Genomic DNA, 19,853 nt, shown 5'->3' on the forward strand with positions numbered 1-19,853 from the left:
CTTACAATGATCTCAGAAACCAATTCTCCTGTGATGTTTATGTAAGAACTTTGTTAAAAAAATTTTTCCCTTCATTTACTCTGCGTGACTGCACGTGTTTCTCAACACTGTTTACGGCCTAATACAGACTGAAAACGTGTTGTAGCCCAGTAAATCCCTTTGTGCGTTTTCATTTATCCATTTTTCCTCAGGATTAATAAGAGCAACATGATTGCAAATAATAGTTTCTGACATGTTTTTCTTGAATACCATTTCAGGGCCTGATAAAATAAATTGCTCCATTTCATTTATCTGTCTTTGAAGTCTAAAGGAAAATCAATGAAATAAGTAATTTCTCTCCTGCCATTTAACCAAATTCCCATCTACCTGAATGATAGGTCCCAGGGAAAGCAGTCAGGAGACTTTCTTTTCAATTATCCCTGACTTGTTTACAGAGTGTTTTGTTCACTGGCCTAGATGTGAACATACAAATCTCATATGGGTTTTGCTGTTATTGAGGAAGCTTAATACAATTCCACTTCGAAGGTAGGCAAGAACCATGTAGGAAATTGCTCAATATCTCAGTCGAAGCCCAATTTTCACCGCATTGTTTTGTCGCACGGTGTATTGTAGTGTTATGGTAATGTAATATGCATAATTCATACACCTAGGGCCCCCCTCCTCATTTTTGATTCTGCTGTCCTGCCTGTTCATCTGAAGCTGAATTAATGCTACATTGTCCATTAGGTGGCCATAACACAGGGCAATACTGTCACACGTTGTGGTTAAACTGAAATTCCCTTGAGGCGAACGGTATTTGTTATTTATTTAATTTTTATATACAGTCTACACAGGAATTGTTTTGCAAAACACAGCTTTTCTCATTTTGGGTCAAGACTGATACGTTTTATTCCTGGGTTGAGACAATAATTCTGCGTAGTAATTGAAAATGTTTTTCTTAGCATCCCGAGTCCCGAGAATTTTGCTTTTCTGTGTGTTATCTTTTAGCTTCTACTATTCTCAGGTGAATCAGTGGCTGTGAGAGCACAAAGAGAAAGTGTTAGATGTGGCTTGTTATCCTCTCCAGGGTTCACTTAGAGAGCCCCAGACTACTGCAGTTTTGACCTTCATAAGGCACTGTCTCCCTGCTGGGAACACACACACATACACCAAGCACATCCACTCCACAGCCGGCACTCATTGGGTCATGATGGGGCTAAGCAGCCCCATTAAAGCATGCTCATCTAGGCTGGGATCACGTGCACAAAGCGTAGAGATGGACTCTGGCCAAGAGGTCTTGGTCCTATAGTAGATAGTTCCACAGCACAAGTGTGCCGCACGTAAAGTTGCAGGAAGAAGTTGCGTAGCCATAAGAAACTGCAAATTAATATTATTTTTTCTATTCTGTATCTGTGTCAACTTTTCCTCAGGATACCACTCTTGTGATGTTTCAAGCTGTGCTCAGAGTATTATAAATCCATTTTTTGGACATGCTGTGGTCAGTTTAATGATCATTATGTGGCTCAGATGGAAAAACAAGGGAATAAGGTGAATCAATGATCGATTTTACTGCGTGACTTGATTCATGGCTACTGCTGTGATAAATGGCCATTGTATCGAGCTTGAGGGTAACTGTTTTGAGATAATATTTGTATGTCGTGAAAGAGACCTCATAGGATAATACTTTTGCCTTTGCTTTCAGTGTTTCATTAATTGATTAGTCTCAACGGCTCATAGCATCCTATGATGCACTCTGCTGCTCAGGAGAAGATACTATGTTAGCTAATAACTGTAGATTATGCAGCAGTACTGCATAAAGGTAGCTATAAATCATTTTAGATATTTATTATGGAACTGTTGCTGCAGATGTGATGTGCCCACCAAAATCTTTCCACATCCAAGCTTTAAATCCCCAAACTCCATATCACCCCGTGTTTTTCCCCTGTTTTATTTAATTAGTCAAATGAGATACAGAATTGCCTTCCTCACTGTGGTAGCTGTGTAGCTTCTGCGCCAGCTCTGTAAAAACACGGGCATGTACAATATCAAGCAGGGGATCTGTCTTTGATTCTGGCTGATGGGAGGGCGAGCTTCACCTAAAGGTACTGAAGCAAAGAAATAATGGTATACTACACTGCTTGTGAAGAGCAATAGGAGAACGAAGGGGGGTTCACATTAAAAGTGTCTCTCTAGGTAGCTGACATGACGCGACTAGTCAGACGTAAATAATGACAGACGGAAACTATCATGAGGTCTGTGAAGCATCCGCGTGCTGCCATCATTTTCTGTCTAACCTTGCATTGCCAGCAGCTCACCAGCTCTGGAAATCATTTAAAAGGCAGACTAACGATGCTGCCAGACCTAACACCAGTCACAAGGATTTGCATCAGTTCAGATCAGCTAAATAGATTTCTAGTTTAGCCATAGGTGATTTTTTTTTCTTACCACCTAGTGACTTTTGCGTTGATTTACCATCATATAATTTACAATAATTCATGTAAAGTGTGGTTTTTAAGTCTTATAATTTTAAAGGGTTTTAAAAGAAAGATGCGGCTAGTGTGGCTTTTACTGTTATATGAATGTTTACCAAACTACTGCTGATGAGGAAAATTGGATTCATTTTTCTTTTTAAGTGGATATGTCACTTTTCTAGTGAGGCTAAAATGATGATGCAAGGGGACTAAAAGTTAATATCAATTCACTGAATGACGTGGTGCTTCCATGGGCTGGCTTTTTAATTAGATTTAGCTCATATGACATGCAGTACCTGTAAATCAAATTTAGATCTGATAACATGAAGGTTCAATTGAGAAAGATGACCTAATTCTAAAATGTTTATTTTTCTGCTGCATTGGAAGAGACAAGGCGAGTGAAAGGCTTTTCTGTGGAAAATAGCTTTCCTATGCTGCTCTCTGTCTGTAATACCTTTATAGTGTTTTTATATTCCTGATTAGGTCATCTATTTGTAGCTTCAGCCAGTAAGCACATGGCCATATTTCATGCAAAGAGTATGTGTGAGATATGTTGCATTTAAATGATATAAAAAATAATTTGAATATCAGTGTACACTCTCATTTATTGTTCCAGTTAACTGGTTCCTTACTGTGGGACAATAACAATGCAAAACAGGAGACCATTCTGCTATATAATTAAAATCATCTTTGGGGACATGTTTTTGCTCTGCAGATTTGAAACTTAAAAATTGGCACAGTGTTGTATTTGCATAATACACAATGAGTCCCACTCAACAAATTTATTAGTCTAGATCCTCAAAAAGCCATGGCAAAGCAACTTTCATTCTATAATTGGCATCTTGTGGTTTGCTTTCCTGAGGAGAAAGTGAATTGTATATGCTTTTATAATAAATAGCATATTTAAGCACCCAGGAAATCACTGCAAGACATCCATCCTACACGGTTTCATTTATTCTAGTGTGTTTAATTAAAGCTGGGAAACTATAAGCAATGTGTCTGAACGGTGTCTAATGTCTAAGACTGGTTATTAGATATTAAATTGATGCATAATTCAGGCAATTAAGAAAGTAATCACACAAAGTAATGTAATGGAAGTTAATTATTACTGCATAAGCAAACAGTTCATCAATGCTAGTTAACGCTGCGACTGCATCCCTAATATGCTCACCAAGCACGGAAATTCCTCTCCCTCAATGTTTTGATGTGCTGATTAAACATTGTGGAGGCAGATTATTTGAGACAGGAAGTGGGTCTCTCACCTCTGCTTTTCTTGAGTGGCAGGATTTATTGTTCTATCTATCTATCTATCTATCTATCTATCTATCTATCTATCTATCTATCTATCTATCTATCTATCTATCTATCTATCTATCTATCTATCTATCTATCTATCTATCTATCTATCTATCTATCTATCTATCTATCTATCTATCTATCTATCTATCTATGCTGCATGCATGTTGCCTTATGTGTGTACAGGACAGCTCAGTGACAACACAGCCCTTTCCTCTGTGGGTTCAAAGATCCAAAATCACGTAAAACTAACAATTGGCCAGCCAGACGTGCTCGCTTTCTCTCTCTCTTTTGAAGACATCCGATAAAACAAGACCTTCCAGCCTCGGGTTGTTTTCCTGAGTAAACATGCGTGTCACTGTTGACCTTTCCCGGGGTCAGGCTGCTTTTATATTGGCTGACATGTTTCCAACTTAATAGAACTGTTTAGCGCAGATCCCTTGGGCCCCTATATTTATTAAGCTGCAATGAGTTGCATCTGTCTGGTTGAATCAAGAGGACCAATCAACCGAGGTCAGACACATAGTAACAGAGAAATATAGACATGTAGCTACACACTGATGCATGCTTTTTATGGACACACACATGTATGCAAGCACGCACGCACGCACGCACGCATACACATGTAAACGTGTAGACAGATGCACGTTCGCATGTGTGCGTGTGGACAGTTATTAACAGCTTTTTTTATGCACTTACACAACTATTGTGTTAATTTTAGTCTCCCTTTATTTTTTTATTACTTTATGTGTAGCACTGTGTATATGTAGTAGTATATCATGAGGGATTGCAGCATGGGGTCCATTGTAACTCTCTTTTGTCTTGTTTTGTAAGCAGTTTCTGAGGTGTATTGATTTATCTTTGTTCAGCCATTGTACAACATCCCATAATGCCGGTCATTTTCTTAGACTGATTTTAAGCCCCTGTCTGGTAATCAGGGATAATTGTCAATTATCACAAGGAACCATCAGATCAATTACTGCGAAATCAATGCAGCCACTTGGCTTGTACTGCCTCTTGTCTTCCAGCAGAACTACCACCTGGAATCGTAAAGAAGCCTGTAAATCTAAACATGCATATAAAACAACTAAAAAAGTTTCTAGCATTGTTTTGTGATGCTGGAGCATCAGTGGCAGGTAGTGTTTTACAGTCATGTCTCTGAAATGGGGAGGCACCAGATGCACTTCTCACTGCTGTTGTTTTATCGCATCTAATGGAGACAAAACTATTGTTACCTCTTAAACTGAAGGCTGTGTATTATATCTTTTCCTTTTTATGAGCAAGCCTGAGAGAGCCTCTATCGCTGGTGGATGAGATGACTTTTGTGATGAAAGTTAATGTTGGGGAGTCCTGATGTCCTTATTTTCCTCTCAGAGGCAAGATTCCACTTTCACCTCATGAAGGAAAGACGCTATCCGCTGAATGGCTTCCTCCGTGTAGGGAAACAAATGTGCTGCCGTAATGGAATAGCCCGGTCAGCAGCCTAATGTATTATCTCCTCCTCAACATATTTATTTACACTCAACTACTCCACAAATTGTCTTGTCATCTTAATGGGTGAGGATTAATCTGTTGCCATGCTGGCTTAGGTGAATGAAAGAGATTGACTTTTTTCAAACTTTGTGGGCTTATAGGGCAAGTTAACACTTTAATGGCCAGGTTTTGACATGCTATACAGTGTGTTTAGTTCCCTTTTGTTGTTTCTGTTTGATCCACACACAAGCATCCCTCATACACTTCATAGTAAATAGCCTGGTGTATGTTAAACTACAATTAGCACAGAATAACAAATGGAAGACTTGCAGTATATAGACTTAATGCTTTTTTCATTGTAACCATAAAGTGTGTTGTTCAAGGACAAACCTTATGATTCACCAGTGAGGAAGGACAGGCTTTATAAAGACAAATGGTAAGGTCATCATTAAATCTATTGCAGTATCTGTCAGGTTTATTACAGAGCATATTGTGTCTACATATTAGATATTGAATCCTTGTTTAAGACGGGGGCCCAAATCATGCTGTCCATTTCGATACATGTCAATTGTACAATAATCATTTTCAGTGAATTTAACAGAGATTGTCATTTACCAAGTGTCCAAACTGCTCATATTTCATCCCCACCTGAAAGAGGCTGCCATTGAGTATAATCACATACACACCTACTGCATCAGACCAAGAGAAAACAGAGTGTGCACTTTGTGCACAGCTATTTATATCAATAAGTCCCGTGCTGAGAGGCACAAAATGAGCGTTTAAGCTCCAGGGCCCAGAGAGCTCAGTAGCAGGTGGGCAGGCTGCTTTGAGGTGCCTGGGCGGAGGGGGTATTCACTCCTTTACAGGTGTTGCCCATCTCTCTGTGAGTCCACGGTTCTGGGAAGGTTTAGGTTTGGGGAGGGAGTGGGACAGCTGGAGCAGGAGGCGTTGGGGAGATAGAGAAAGAGCCTCTTCACACTGTCGGGGCCTCCGCAGGTCAGTGCCTCTACCCAAAGGGACGGCAGAGCGAAACGCCATCAATTCACAAACAAAGGAGCCACTTCACCCGCCACAAAGGAAACATATGTGATAGAGCTGACTCCCGAGCCGCAGCTCACTTTAACATGTCAGCCTCTCCTAATTAGCTTTGTTAACTCCCTCTGCTGTCTGCCCAACTGAGGCCTCTCCCAGTCACATGTGGGCTTTGTGTTTACAAGGGCAAATGCTCGGGCTCACCCCTGAAACAAACATTTTTCTTTTAGCTTGATATATTGGATTGTATAATCATTCCTAAAATGAGAATTATCTTGCAGACGACCCCCTAAACAACTACTCTATTATATATGGATTCTATTGATGCAGTATTGATATATTGATTTCTTCAGGGCAAACATGCAAAACCTTATAGTCCTTTTAATGTTTTACTACAGTGCTTTCCTTCATTGTGTGTGTGAGTGTGCATGTGTTTGTGTGTGTGAGACGAGATACTTTAGATGAAAACAGCTGCCCCTCAATCTTTATCGGGATGATTTGGAGTCATTACAGGCCAGTCTTCAGACTGTGGTCTGCCATGCGTTACATGTTGCAGTCCACACTGAGCCTCATGTGACCCCTGCTGCTTACCCACTGGCAGTGCAATTTAACCAGGCTGATGACATGCAGCATGACATCCCTTAGAGAAGCGTCCCACTCGCAGCCGTAGTGGGGGTGCGAGTGAATCTTAGGAACCCTTGCTGACCTCTCTGGAACACAAATAAAAATGGTCTTTGATTTAAGGGGAATATTGTTTGGTTCATGTAATTTTTCACACTGAAGCCATGCATAGCAGATATCCCCTTTTAAAAAAATGCTTGTACAGACAGAATGAAACTGCATCCTTCCTTTCACTAAGTTGAGGAAGTTTCAGCTTAATGAAATGAAGGGGGCATCCTGTATACATACAGCAGATCGTGCTGTGAATGAATCTTATTATCATAAGTCAACCTCAGTTTGAATTCAGCCATAACTAGATGTCTCGGGCCTGAACACTAGGTGGGTCTGACAACTGACACGGCTGAAATATTTATAGCTTTCGTGATGTTTACAATTTGCTCCACTCTGTTTACCTCCAAACAGTGGTGGTAGATTTCTTTTGGTATAAAAAAGGACACCGCAAGCCTAGATGTTTGGACTTGAATTGAATCCTTGCTTAATAATTACTAAAATGACAATTCCTTAATTACAAATGGATATTACTGGATTATATGAACATAGCTTTCATGTTTGTTGCAGTACATTAAGAGGATTCCTCTGGACTTGTGAAACTCAGTCTCTGGCTCTGCTGGCTGCTACATAGTCCAGCACTTGAGAAGCACCCGGCCCAGAGCTGTGTGACTGCTGCTGACTGAGTGTCATGATCCCAAGATCTCTGCTTTCTCTTTGACAGGAAGCTTTGAAATTCTTGGGTTAAAAGTTCTCTGAGATTATATCTCAGAAGGCTTTTGTGATGATGGTTCATGACAGGTATTGCTTTCAAGTGGGTGAAGGAATACTACTGAATGTCTTTACTGCAGAGAACTTCAAAGAACTACATCAGTTGAATATATTATTAGTAAACAATACATGTTATTCAGTTTCTCTTTTACTTTTTATTTTATTTTAAAGCATGATTGGACTGGTGTATTGATTAAAATTGAAGTTTACATTTGCTTAAACCCATTTCCTGACTTCACTCAGTAAAATCAGTGTTTACATAAATTTCAGGTCTTCTGAGAAGTGTTTTTCTTCTCAGCAATAAAGATTATTGTGCTCCTAAGAGATGAGCCACTAAGTAAATTATTTCTCCATGGATCCAAAAATAATAGGCATTACTGTGACCTAATGCACTGCAACTGCATTTGTCTCACACTGCTTATATTATTTATCACTCAGGTATGTATTCATTAATATGCATGCTTATATATAGTAATGTTCTATATCACGATTGCAGAAGCTGAGGGTCTTGCTAGAGAAATGTAATTAAATACATTTATTTTACAGATTATTTGGAGGTTTTTTTAAACTGTGCTTTTCTGCAGTCAAATCCATTTTATAAAGAGTAAAAATAAGAATATTTACCAAGCAAATGTGTATCAAAATATGGCATTATTCTCTGATAGGTGAAGCATACTTACTTTGACATGCCTCAGCAACCCAATGTATTCTACACACTCACTGCCAGCCATGACAGCAGGCTGCTTTTTGTTCTTTTTCTCCTTTTTCCTGAACACTTAGAATAAAAATCAGAAGTACTGTTGTGGAGGAATACCAAGGTAACAGTCTGGAGATGTCTGGCCAAAAGGGATTTGTCCCTCTCGGTACAAGGCAGGGGATGGTGTGCCCTACTATTTTGCATTTCTGAATTGCTTAGCTACCCAAGCATGCTTTATGTGGGCCGGGCTCCTGAAGTGTGTCATAGCATCCTATGACCGCTGTATGGGAGGCTTGCTGTTGGACTTTACCCAACAAATATGGATTATGTTAAAGCGGGCTGTGAATTGACGAGGATATGCTAATATGTCCCAGATGGGTATGTGAGAAGCGGACGGCGGGGACATGCAGACAGTATATAGCAGAGGCAGTGTTTGGCAGGTCCATCATTCCGTCATTAAAGGCCACATTATTACTTACAACAAGGCTTGCATGACAATTGCTGGAATAAATGCAGTCCCTCTGAGAGCACCCTGTTGTGCCCTTCAATTCCTCTTTGCGTTTCTTTTTTTTTTTTTCTTTTTTTTTTTCCTGTTGTTTTCTTCATCCTTGCAAATCTCCTCTCAGCTGCTGATGCTGTGGATCCCGGTGCTGTGTAAGGGGGTTTGTGCTTACCTTGTTCAAACATCAATAAGACAGGCTATTACTAGCTGAGGCCATTCATTAATATAATGAGATGGTTTTTGCTTTAATTGATAACCGATTTGTGTTGATGAGGCATTATGCACTTGTGGATACAATATTTTTGTGTATTTTTTCAAGTTGAACCGAAGCACCTGCATATTTGTTTTAGAGAGGCAGCACTCCTTTGGAGCCATTATTCTGTTGTACCACTGGGCTACCAATGAGCTGTCCCCTCTGCATTATTATTGAACTAAGGTATTAGGTTTTCAGCTGCACAAGCAGAAAGATAATGGTGGCTTATGTGTAAGTACGCTTTTGGGACAGTCTTTGTGCTTTTGATATAAGCAACCACCTAAATGACAAGATTAAAGAAAGCAGTTAAATGATAAAAAAATAATAATAATAACGCTGTAGTTTACTGCTGAGATTTTCACAGGATTCATTGTAAAATTTTTCACTGAACAGGAGACAGAGGTTTAACTTAACAGTTTAACAGTTTGACTTTCTACACTGAAAAAAAGGGACTGGCCATCTCTTGGATTTATGTAAGCATCTTGCATGTATTTAACACAATTACCTCATGTTTTAAAGATAAATGTAACTATATAGTGTAAAAACTACATGATATGCATAAAGGGTGTATTAAATTGTTCATATCATGTTCAGGTGAAGTAAGTCAATAAGATAGCAACGTTAAATCTCGTGAAACCACGCGTGATTTCATCTCGCGGGCTTTGGATCGTGGTTCAAAAAAGGCATCCATCTCAGTCAAGTCGAGCAGCCAACTCTACGTTTTTGGTATGTCTTGATTTTTTGAATTAATATTTACCATATTTCAGCCAAATGTAGTTAAACGTCTAGAGTGTCGCCATGTAACATGCTAAAAAAGAGCCGTTAGCTTATTTGCTGTTTTATCTGTTATCAAAGAATTGGCGCTTTTTCATTTGAATTTGTCTTTGGCACAAGAGCCGTAATATCACATTAAACCTAATTATGAGGCACTCATAACATAATTTGGTTTTCTGTGTGAATAGATTTGCCAACTGACTCTTCAGTTAAATTGTGTATTTACTGCACCGTGGTGTTAGTGAGATTTTGGACATTGAACAGCTTTAGCTAATATCATCAGCGGCATTATGCTAGCTTACATCCCTACCCCTCCTGCCCTCACCTGCTGTCCTTTTCTTTTTGTTTTTTTTGCTGCACATTGAGAGACCACATCTATTCTGCATTTCACCAGGAGTCAGCTGATGGATTGTGGGTTCAAGGTGTTATGGTAAGAAAGTATATTCTATTTTCGCTTAAGGTTTCTGTAACTTAATTATAATAGGTTTTGTATAATTATTAGGTGCATGCATACTCACCCTATTAAAACAACTGAGAAATCCAAAATCTGCCATAGGTTTAACTTATACCTGTATGTATTGTCAGAAAGGTGATTACTGGACTCACATTAATGCACACTTGAACTAAAATGAGGTTGTAACTTGTGGGTTGTTGGGTTGCAAATCAGAAATAAACATCTTTGGATTTTTTTAATCCCATAAGATCTGGAAACACAGTTTTTATTCAACAAAACATTACTGATTATTAACCAAGCACAATGCCTGCTGTTATTTCAAAATAATTTTATGTCATTTCAGATGAAATGCAGCATTCCAGTGCATCCCAACCATGCCTTTACAGTCAAGGTTTCTGACGGAGCTGAGTTTCTCTCTGACAGTCTGCTGAAAGTGTTTGCAAAGTGATCGGGGGAACAGTGCACAAAGCTAAAGGATGTAGCTGCCATGATGACAGTAAGAACTTTAAAATTCTTTAACTACAAAGTGTATATGTATTGCATTAGGTCAGTAAAAGATTTTTATGCTGCATCCATTGAAACAGTCAACTATTACCTGTGAGTACTGATTCCACTGAAAGGATGCCATTCTTTTTTGTCATGCATTTACTGGCCCACTGAGAAAAAATTATCTTTTTTTAAAAATAAATGTTCTGGAAACTATATATCCATAAAGTTGATGTCAAACAGGAATTTTTGATATTGCTTTGTAGATGCTGGTGTTGCATGTTGACTGGTTTAAAAAGTCAAGTTTTGGTCTGGGATCATTTTCTTCTGTGCTACTGAAAAGTTCACAAATCTCTGTTTTCTTTGTTATAATACTTTAGGATGACATTAATGCTCAAAGGGAGTCTCATCAAAGTGCTCCGCATCTGTGTGAAAGACAATTGCAACATCTTGGTGCAGGAGTTCATGGTGAGTGTTTTATGAGTAGATTGTGGCTTTGCAACATTTAAAAATGCATTTAGTTATCCACTTGATCCTCATTGGACTGGTTAGGACCAGTAGTCCTCTTTAATAATTTGAAGTTCACATGAGGCCTAGTAGTGAACTCGGCCGCCGGCCCTTGAGGCCCCACCCCTACCCCTGTATTAGGGGTCACATCAGTGTGAAAAAACTTTAAATTTGTCATTCTAGTGAACAAAGAAAAATCCCCCCAATATTTACATTAGCTTTTGTTTGAAAAAAAAAAAAAGACCAACTGACCAACAGCTAACCAAATTGTGGGGCTGAAAGTCTAAATTCTAACATCTTCTGAGTGACATAACCTGGATTTCTGATGGGCCGGTGTCCTTCTAACAAAAACTAATGTAAAGCATTTGAAATTATTATGTTTTTCACTCTCTCTTAGAAACTCTGTTAGACCATGAATGGCAGCATGGCAGGCCACTCTTTGGCTATAGCTATTTACTATGGTTTAAATTACTCTAACATTAGAACTGGTAGATTCAAAAGAGATGAGTTTAAAAGGGAATCTTAAAAAAATGTTTTGTGTTTAACCAGGACTTGACTGAGGCCACTGCACAGATTGAGAAAACCACAATGAACATCTGTCTCCAGAGGATGCACCAGGCAATGACTTTTCTGATGTTGGCATCATCATCGAGGGTATAGTAGTTCTTCAAGATCTGGATAACGTGACCTTTGCAGTAGCCATGCTGTTTGGACCTTTTTTATTCCTTCAACATGAGTTACCCATCACAGCTCTGCTACACTTTTGAGGTGATTCAAAGGGTGGTAATGGAGTTGGATGCAACTCAGCTCTCAAGAAAAGCTCACAACTAAGACAAAACTACTCCTGCAAGGAAAGCTCACTGTTATGCATGCAAGGTGACCAGCTCTAGGTGAGAGGACATTTAAATCTCACACTTGTTCTGCTGCATTTTTGAAGCTCAATTCCAGGAACGGATCGCAGGGTTCATTTTTATATACTATGCAACTGCCATGAGGACGAGCCGTTTTTTGTTGTTGTTTGTTTTTCCTTTTGCTCTGTACAAGTTCTCTGTTTGTCTGTTTGGCAGCATTTTTCAATTTCTCTTTGTATTTTTTCTTTCTTTTACTAGTGAAGAGATGTAGCATGAACAGTTATGCAGTCTAAATATCCCATATGGGTCGTGTGAAATGGTATTTTCAGTTTCATTCAGTTGAAGTAAAGAACGTTGAATATTTCTAAGTATGCTGTTTTGAACCAAGATGTCACAGTATGATCAGTGCCGTAATTTTTGACAGTCACTGTATCAATGTTATTTTTGTGTCTCTTGAATAAAGTTTTTGACCTGCAAGTGCTAATTTCTTTAGTTATTGGGGTAAAATGGGTAATGTTAATAGGAAGGTGTTTGCCAATTCAGTAACCTAATTTAATGTTAATGGAAACTAACATTTCCTCAAATTGTTTAGTTATAATTGTTGTTTAACTGAATCTTGACGTCAGAGGCCTTAAATAGAATGTTTTGTATTGTCCTGTAACATTTTTCAAAAGAAACAGTCTAATTTCTTTGCTGTGATTGATTCCAGAGAACACGGAAGAACTGACATTATTTAACTGTTGATTTATATAGATTCAGTGGAGGAGTAATGTCAGTTTAATTCTTTACCTACTGTCAATGCAGTGAAATTAGACATTTTGTTTTTAAAGGTTACTGGTGGATGCCAGCAACCATCTTGGAAGAGAACAATACAATCTGTTATAAGGCCTCCATTTGAAAATTGTGTATTTGATACTAGAATATAATAGCAAAATGTAATTTGAAGATAACATGTAGTATTTAAGTGACCAAGTAGTATTGGGTAAAAGTTATTGAATCGTGTTGGGATAACGTGAGAAAATTGTGAAGGATTAAAATATTCCAAGAGCTCAAATTACTTCATCAAAACATGTTTAAGTCACATTTTATCAACACAAATTGCACAGGTTTATTGAACATGAATAAATTGTGTTAATTTAACTCAATTGTTTAAGTTGCTGCCAAAGCAAAACATCTGTGTGCAACAAATGTCCACCATTGAATTAAGTAAATCCAACAACATATTTTTTTCAGTGTAATAAGCCTAAGTTACAGTGACAATTTTCAGCATCCACACAGAGATTAAATGTTTAACTTTATCTACTTTTTATAATTTAGTAATTAGTAAGTAAAAATACCAAAAATATCATGTCTTCCAGCTTCTCAAATGTAAAGAGTTTTTTAGTAAACCAACGCACTGACACAAAAGATGTGATGACTTTGCATCAAACGCAGTTGAAATTTATCAAATTTTATAGACTGAAAGCTGAACAGAAAACATTTGTTAGTTGTCTTCTTATTTCTCTAAAATGTTTTTTTTTTTCATGCACTTTTTGACAAAACACACACAGATTTAATCTTTTATTAATCGACAGTATTTTTTTGTGCACCACAAGCCTGTGTAAAGATGTACTTTGGTGGGGAGCAAATGACTGCAGACAGCACATCCAAGCACATCAAGGATTATCATCACAAAAATTACAGAATTAAAGATGTCAAGACTGGCTTTGAACCTCCCTCTGGAGACATAGCTGGGTGGGTAGAGAATGAGGGGCTGGTTAGGGGGTGTTGACATTTGTTATACACTTCTACATGTTGTATTTGCTGGGGGCATTGTTAGCACACACCGCCTCCAGCATAGGATTTAGGCAGGCCCCCAGCAGATGCAGACTGCCCTGCACACACATACACACACACACAGACACGGTCTCTACCACCACCTCACCCCTGGAAGATGAAGAATAGATGCCCTGGGGCAATTCAGCTAGTGTGGATCAGTTCAGATGAGGCACATTAAGTGGCTAGTGATAAATTTGGCATGACAATTGCAAACACCATCGCTTTTGTCTGTAATTAATTCCAGTGGTGCCTGAGGCCTTCCCTGTGTTACTACTGGTGTGGGCCAGCAGTGCTTTCCTAACGAGGGCACATTACAGCCAGGATTATAGCCCAGATAAAGGTGCTCTTAGAGGGAGGTTAGTGAGATGTATTTCTGTGTTGTTAAGTTAAGCGAAGATCTGGAAGTAATTTTTTGAATGCCTTGTGCAGGAACAGAAACAGTAGCACGAAGCTGGAATCAAACAGCAGTGATCGTTAGCTGTTCACTTACTTTCAACTTCATGCACTCTTAAAAGCAACCTATGCATAATAATAAAAGGTAAACCAATATGATAATTTAAACCCTTCCTAAATCCAGTCTGAGTCTAATAAGGAATGATTTGCAGCGCAGTAAGTTTCACAATACTGGTTTAGAATTTTTAGTACAGGCATCTTACTTAAAGGCTGAAATGATGAATAGGCACAGAGCAGTGGCAATTATGACTCCACAGATTGCACCTTTAATATTTGGTCCAATGGGTCCCACAACTCAGTTATTTTCATTCAGTGGTAATGTGGATGCATTAATTAACGGCTTGTACTTCTGAGTAGTTTTATTACAGCTAATGTCCCTCATTAAGTGAAATATAGTTACTGAAGGACATAAAAGAATCCCTCAGCAGCACCATTAATCTTGATTTCACTTGTGAGAGCACTTGGATATCTTCTGTAACTTGCTCTGCAACGTGGTATCTCTTGTCGTGGCTCAGGCAGTCTCGTGTGTTTACCATCTCCTCTGTTGCCTCCAGCAGAGGGGAAGCTGAACACACCACCAATCTGTGTCATTACTCTGTCATTGCATCAAATCACATGATTAGCTTCATGGGGCAGTGGAGGAGGCCTGGTTGGAGCGGCTGGCCGTTACAGTCCCTGGGTAATGGTCCGGTGGCACTGTGATGGAGGGTTGTGTGCTGTCCCCCATGCAGGGCCAAGGATGCACCATCATTCAGCCTGCTGGAGATGGCCTCAGGGTGAATCGTCTTCTTTACTGCTCAGTCCTTTCACTTATGTTATGACTGTAGCAGTGCAGTTTCCTTCTAAAAAATACTGTTTTGGGGTAACAGTTCTTTTCTTGGACATGCTATCGTAAATAAAGGAACAGAGCTGTTTGGAAATGGCTGATACTTTGAATCATTTGCTTGGATCTGCTACATCTGTGCATAGAAAGGCTTTCCAGTTGATGTTAAAATAAATTACGAAACCATTAAATGGGATAAGTGGTAACCTATGTAGGAGTACCTAACAGGGCTAGGTGCCTCTGTGGAAGGCCAATCCGACAGTTTGTCGATGCAGCCTTTTATAATGCAAAGGCTTATAATTATCTCACGCACGCTCATTTCACACTGACATATCGCTTTCCTAAATGTCAGTAGGAACAGCCAATGCACTTCTCTTCCCCCAACTCAAGAGAGCCTTCTCTGCACCCTGCACACAGCCATGATGATGGCAGTGCTTTAGCCCTGAACGTGTAGTTCTCCGCCAGGGAATAGCAGTTCAGGCATCACCGATCGTTGACCTGGCTATTGTTGTTTGTGATACTTACTGGTAAACTTTTGCAATCAATACAACATCAGCAAGCAGAACCCCTGGGAATGAAAACCTGAAACAGCGCACTTAATCTTGGAGCCGGCCCCTGCTCCCTGCTCTGCCGCTAAACTAGGTAGTTGGCCTACTTGATGCGGCATTATTGCCGCAGAGGTCAGATGTGAGCTGTCTTGCACAGCGCCTGATGAATGGCTGTTTTTGATAAAGCGCCTCTCCCATCCAACAAGAGACATTTAATAATGATGGACCATAACTGCACACAAAAAAATCCTTGTAGAAGGAAGAAAAAAAAATCCCCTCCTGCCTACCTTTCCCCATATCAGACAGCAGCTAGCTATAGTCAGTGCACTTCTGGGCTTTGATATAAAGTACTGCAGAAATGTGGAGTTTACAGTCTCTGTTCAGTGGAATTTGCATGGGCAGCTGTGCACAGATACACAGCAAAATATCTGTTTTAATTGACTATATATATTTACTATTTTTTAAATAGTACAAAAATAAATTGTGAATCATTTATTCGCTTAAATGTTAAAATTAAACTAAGCTTTTATTTGATTGTATTTTATTGCAGATATACCGACTTAATTGGGAATTAATATGCATTGTACTAAAAAATATCAGTGTGCAGTGCCACAGAAAAGTATGGGCGTATGCACTGTTTTACTTTGGAAACAAAGCTCACAAAGCTAACAATGTTAAGTGCTAGCATTATATCCACAGTCATGCAATTTAGCATCCACTCAGACTGTAGGATCCTCCTCTCAGCACTCATCTCTAGAGGCACACATAGGATAATTGAATGTCTTTTAAACTGTGGATGATCATAGCTCAGTGGTCAAGGTAACAGCTAGCAATTTTGCAATCTGCCATTGTGATGAGCAATCAAATCAAATTTAAGTGTCTCCAAATAAAATGCACACCTTTTAAATGAGTATAGTTATGAAAGTATACAGCGAAATTAAATGCCATTCTCCAGAAAACAAAGCCCAAAGCGCTGTGACAGTTTTGACATAGACAATGCCTTTAGTGACAGGAATAACAAATTAATTGGAACCATAACACATTCTCTCTAAAGGTGAGGTAAACACACCTGACTGTGTATTTTTCACCATCAGTTAAATCTCAATTGAATCTAAAAATAAACCCCAAGACATTGAACAGTTTAATGGATTTTGACGTCTCTGCATTATGCTGTCACTCCAGTATAAATGAATCATAACTTTGCTCTGCACCAAGGAATTACCATGCATTTTGAGAAAATGCATTGTGCGCCAAGCTGTGAATTATGATGCAAGATCAAAATAAATGTGTAATGACTCTGGAGATGCCCAGAATAATTTATTGGGTGGAGATAGTTCCATATTGAAAAGAGAGCCTAAGTGGGATACAGAAGCACTGTGCACTGACACTGCACCGAATGTGTTTGAATTCTGAAATGTCAGCGTTAGATAGGCAAAGGATCTAGCCTGTTTACTGAAGCTTGGTAAATGAGGGCTTCATTTGAGATGCAGCAGTATTCAATTATATGGTTATTTATTGATCAGAAACAATATATGTCTGTCTGCCACATGTAAGGATGAATTCAGAAGATAAAAAGAAAGTGTCAGTGAAATTGGCCGATGAAGGATTGCATTTGATCTGGGTGGGAATTCAAGAATGGAGACAGAATACCCTGGTGTTAAAAATGGGCAAGGAGTGTATTTGCAATTAAAGTTTTCAACAAAGAACTGTCAAGTGGGATTTAAAATGAGAAAGAAAAAACGCATAACAATACCAAAATAAACCAGCGGGAAAACTTTCTAAGAAGAAAAAAAAATACTATCCATCTACTATAATCCGTGTTTACTTTATTGTAGAAGTAAAAAAGAAAATGTTTGTGTTTTTTTTAATTAACAGATCGTTTAAATTAGCTCAGGTTTAATTTTCCCACTTTGTCATCAGTTTTATTACTAACTAACATTTTTTTTATTTGCTAAATACCCCTGTTAATATCAGAATACCACCTTCCAACTAAAAAAAAAAAACTGATCAATTTTTAAAGCAGTTGCAACTCAATATTTCTTTCATTCTCCACCCTTTGCTTTCCTTTCTTTTGCTGTTTGATGATCAAGAAAAAAGTTATGAAACAATTCATGGAGAAAACCCTCTGCATATTAATCTATGATTATGTTTTATTAGCGGCAATAATAATGACAATAATAATAATAATTCAAAATAATAATCATCAAGAGAAAAATGAACTAAACACCTTGTGAGGGTCATCTTTGACTGTCCGTGGCCAACCCGTTCTCACTCCCAAAGCGTAACATTTTACGCTAGGTGACAAATCGTCACCATATTACGTTTTCGGCTACCCACCACGTTCCTAAATGACGACCTCGGAAAAAAGAGGACATATGAGAACCGTCTGGACTGAATCTACACATGTTCGCTCTTTTTCTTCAAATCGCTTAGAAACACGCTATTTAACATCATTAAAGACCTGGTTAAGGTCAGGAATAAGGTTATGGTTAGGGCTAGGGATAAGGTTAGGTTTAGGGCTGGAATACAGGGCTGGAACGTCTATTACCGCGGGAGTGTCATTAACTGGATTTCAGCCATAACCCGCCGCGTACCATAAGAACGCCGAAGGTCTCCTTTCGCGTTCCCCAGGAACGCCGCGGGATGTGACAAAACGTCGACATGTTATGCCTCGGGAGTGAGAACGCTCTGCCGTGGCACTGGGCCATCCCAGAGCTTTTTGTCGAATAAACTGTGAAACTTTACATCCTCTGCCCCTCTGTTAGCTCATTTACAGGGCTCAGCTGAAGTGTGCTGGGGTGTGTGATGCACCAGCGCACTCACTTTACATCCCCACTGTAAACACTGTCTATTATTCACAACACTGTCCTCCAGAGAGATGGATCCCGGTGAGGCCTCTCTGAATATGGAACACCAGCTATTGTGCTTACCTGCTGCCCCATATCAGCGTGGCCCACAGTGGCCCTTAGATGGTTCTCGTTCAGATCTCTTTAGCTGGGCTGGAGGGTAATCCCTGGGCAGCCAGGGCTTCTCTGTTGTCTCCTGGTTGTTTTCTGTGTAGTTCATAAATTATAGATGGGCCATGTCGAGGGCCATCATGCTGCCTGATCCCTGTCTGTGCTGACAGCTGTATGATGCGCACTGAGTGCAGCAGATTGGGAGCTCAGAGTTTCATCAATAAATATCACTCTGACCCTCACACTTGGCCTCGTGTCAGCGGTCAAGGTAATGGCTTTTTATTATCGTGAAGGGCAGCCCAGCGTGGGGTAGTCTTAAGGTTGCTCGTCCATCTCAGGTTTGGAGATGCAGCAAAGACAGACAGAGAGGGAGAGAGAGGAGAAGAGTTGCTAGCCTGAAGTTAAATGGACTGGGTTGTTATCGTGTGAAGCCCGAGGATAAGTGTGGATGCGTTGTGTGGTTCACTGTGAACAGTGGGGAGCTTTTTGTGTGATGCTCTAGAGGAAATAGTGATTTTCATGGACACATTATTGGATTAAATTAACCTTATTAACCAGCTGTGATGAATTCTATTGAACTAACAGCTTCACACACATCTTCAAAGAAATCGTGTGTGTGTGTGTGTGTGTGTGTGTAATAGTGTGCAGCCCGTTCTGCTTTTAGTGTGTTTGTGTTTGATTGTGGAGCCTATCTGTCTATGTGTGCGTTAGCTGATGGTTACCTCTAACTGCCTGGCTTATGGATGACAGGGCTTGAAATGCCATGATTGTGTACTGAAAGCTCAGGCAGCTGTACATGCTGCATGATGTCTTCAGAATACAGGTTTTTAGACAAAACAATATAGAACAGAACATCATTTTGTCTAAAGTTCATTCATCAAAAAAGCTGCATATTTTGAAAAGGGTAAAAGCCACACACAGCCCTGTCAGGGAAGCGCAAAGGCTAGATACTATAGATTACCTTAATCCCCTGCCAGATATAAAAAGGATAATTACATATTTGTGGTGGAGGCTGTGTGGTGAAAAAATCAATACAGCC

The 19,853-nt window shown here is 39.3% G+C and overlaps 2 long non-coding RNA genes across 7 annotated transcripts in view; both read left to right on the plus strand.

The window, feature by feature from the left end:
- LOC146690840 (uncharacterized) overlaps positions 1 to 19,853 on the plus strand; it is a 66,457-nt gene that overhangs the window by 14,179 nt on the left and 32,425 nt on the right. The gene's annotated exons all lie outside the window — the stretch shown is intronic.
- Positions 9,591 to 12,883, plus strand: LOC146690841 (uncharacterized). Of its 2 annotated transcripts, XR_014915498.1 has the most exons (5): positions 9,591 to 9,869; positions 10,312 to 10,347; positions 10,715 to 10,867; positions 11,238 to 11,325; positions 11,914 to 12,883. It is a non-coding gene; the product is annotated as an uncharacterized LOC146690841 (long non-coding RNA). The 2 variants fall into 2 exon arrangements; XR_014915497.1 differs by having other exon boundaries at positions 9,591 to 10,347.

The sequence above is a fragment of the Copadichromis virginalis genome, linkage group LG16 (genome assembly GCF_057382275.1).
Source record: "Copadichromis virginalis isolate Kocher_CV1m ecotype Utaka linkage group LG16, C_Virginalis_male_GT1.1, whole genome shotgun sequence".
In the NCBI taxonomy this organism is placed as follows: domain Eukaryota; kingdom Metazoa; phylum Chordata; class Actinopteri; order Cichliformes; family Cichlidae; genus Copadichromis; species Copadichromis virginalis.